The sequence below is a fragment of the Etheostoma spectabile genome, unplaced genomic scaffold (assembly GCF_008692095.1).
Source record: "Etheostoma spectabile isolate EspeVRDwgs_2016 unplaced genomic scaffold, UIUC_Espe_1.0 scaffold452, whole genome shotgun sequence".
In the NCBI taxonomy this organism is placed as follows: Eukaryota; Metazoa; Chordata; class Actinopteri; order Perciformes; family Percidae; genus Etheostoma; species Etheostoma spectabile.
The window spans coordinates 363,588-366,673 of record NW_022605610.1 but is presented as its reverse complement, the minus strand read 5'-3'; positions in this window follow the sequence as shown (position 1 = coordinate 366,673).

Genomic DNA, 3,086 nt, shown 5'->3' with positions numbered 1-3,086 from the left:
ACCATCGGTAAGTCTCTAGCTTTTATGGTTATTAAATGATTAAACTGAATTAGAGGTGCTGTTAAGGCTCGTGGGCGAGGGTCTCGGGTTCAGAGGGTTAACCCTGTATCCTCAGGTCAAATTTGACCCGTTTTCCAAGTTTTCAACATTAGGAACTTGGCTTTCTTTCAACCAAATTGCCTAAAAATAACATGGATGCCATGCAATGTTGTTGAGGTAAAATGAATGATTATTTTCAAGGAATGTTGGTTGTCTTACTCAATTTATAGCGTGTAAAAAAATCCAGATCCACACCAATCCACGTTCTCTGATCTTGACTATTAGTCGAAATAATTCATAATTCAGAAAAAGCGACAAAAAATGTGAAAAACACATGAAAAATGTTGGGGAAAAACGACAAAAAGCAGTTGAAAGAAGGGACAAAAACCTCTGAAGAAACAACAAAACAGGTTTATTGGCCTTGAATTTAACCCTTGTGTTTTCTTCCCATCAACCATCATCTTTTGGCTCTTTTTTCGATGTTTTTGCTGTTTTTTTCTACGCTTTTTTAAAGAATTCATAGCCAATAAACCTACACATGATCTTGTTTTATCAACGCTTATTGTCTCTTTTTTGTTTCATTTTATCCGAGGTTTTGGTAATTAAAAAAAGAAAAAAGCCATACAATTCCTTCATTCATTTCACCTGAACAACATTGCATGGCATCCATGTTATTTTTAGACAATATTGTTAAAAGAAAGCCAAGTTCCTGATGTTAAAAATTACAAAAACGGGTCAGATTTGACCCAATGACAACACAAGTACGGAGGATGTAATTCCCACTAAAGTTAATAGTGCTCGTTTTGATCTTTTCTTCCTAATAGCTTGATAGAATAGGACATAAATTGTAGGAATATTGTTTATTTTATATTAAATGTTCTGTTCATTTAATCTCATTGCATTGGGCACTTATTTATTATAAGGACTGGGGGTAGGACTTGACAAGATGTAATGTTATGTTGAGTTTTAACTTTGTTCTTTTTATATATTATTGTTTGAAATGAAGATAACTTGGGCTTGTGTTGGTGTTGTAGTGGTTGTTGATTCATTCGGAGCTGATTGACCTTTCCCTCAGGTCAACGTGCAGGAAAAGGCTGCATGCTAATTGGTGATTAGAGCCGAGGTCGGCGTGGTGTGGAGCAACAATCTGCTCCCGGCAAACCTTGTTTTCACTCATCGGAGCAATTACTGGCTCTGATTGGTCGGCGCAACGGAGGAACCGACTGTCGGTTTATGCAGACAGCCGAGCCCCGGACCAGCTCAGCCGGAGCTCTGCACGTCCAGAGCCGTGAGTCGGGTTTGGTACCGACACCAAGTGCCTTAAAGTTGCATTATATTCATGCTGTGTTTGATCATTTCAATGGATCAGAGTCTGGTAAGATCACCAGAGTCTACCGGGCTAATGGACCAGAGTCTGGTAAGATCACCAGAGTCTACCGGGCTAATGGACCAGAGTCTGGTAGGATCACCACAGTCTGACAGGACCGGGCTAATGGACCAGAGTCTGGTAGGACCAGGCTAATGAACCAGAGTCTGGTTTGTTGCCTATGACCAGTGCTAGCGCTCGTCTATTTTTTAGTTTTAATGACGTTGCCTCCCGGGGCGCGCAATGTGGTGTTGCCCGAGGACTGGGGCTTTTTCCCCAGACACCCAGGGGTACGAATACAGCTAGCGTGCAATAGCTAGGTGGGAACACCGTGAGCGGGGGTGTATGAGGCAACAAAAAGGAATCGCACTAAACAGCGTGAGCAGTACACTCATAGGCAAGGGAAACGCTAATAAAATGTCTCACAAACGGACATAATGCAGCCATCACGTCACATATGGATGGCATACCGCCAGCCGCGAAGCTGTTGGGTGCCCGTCTCTGTCACGGTTGTATTAATACATCGATCACATATGGTGAAAAAGGGAAGGTAGCCTCTGAGCCACCAGGAAAAAAAGAGACGAGCTTTCCCGCCATTCCCTCTAGAACATGAACGACGTCAGGCACTGGTGGGACCGCCCACAACTACTTCAGAGACACCCGCAATCTGTCGCTCCACACACACAGTGATAATGAAGAAGGCAAAGGCAGAGCTACCAAAATACCCGCGCCCTCCAGCCACACGGCGACTCTCTGTCGCGTCTGTCTCCTAGGTATCGCAATTACTGGCCAAGTTTGAAACAGTGGTAACGGCTTACCACCGGGTTACGAACTAAAAACCAATCTAAGAAGCTAACGCAGAAAAAGCATCTAACACGATCCTGGATACCCCAAGTCAAATGAGATCTAGCTGGTATTCCAAGGCCAAAACAACCCCTCAACACACAATTAATATGCAGACATGTTTGTCAGCTGTTGATGTAAAAGAAAGAGAGGTAATCCGAAAGCCCAGAACTTCTCATTTCAAAGTGTCGCGCAAATGACATAGGTGGCGCTCTTTGGATGTATATTTGTAATAGAGACCTTATGGTCCCTAATAACTTGATACATGAAGTGCTCTTTAATATATAAGAACCTTAGGAGTCACCCTAAACTGTGATCTGAAGTCAATCTTTTTTTTTAATTAGACCGTTAGCTTAGTGGTCCCCTACTTACGATTCTGAAGTCTCTCTGTTAGTAAATTATAGAGTACCCTACTCCGTTAGTGCCTAGAACGTATAATCTGCGCTTTATTAGAAACACTAGGGTGGTCCCCTAATAGCTGGTATCTACAGTCTCTTTATACATGACCAATTAGGGTGGGTCCCTAAGACTGGCTATGAGTCTGGTAAATTTATAGAGAGACCATTAAAAATTGTCCCGGAAGAATAATAGCTGGTGTAAGGTCATATAAGTAAACGCTGTTTTATATAGACCTTAGTGGTCACAATAAATCGGATATCGTGGATCTCGTTATAGTAATACCTTAGGGGTCCCTAAATACTAAAAAAAAGGGTCTCTTACGGTCTCTTGGTTATCAGACTGTGTGGGTGCAAGACACGAATACATGTATCTGAAGTCTCTGTTGTGATATAAAGACGCTGTGAGATATAGATCCCTAAAATACGTGTAATCTAATGAA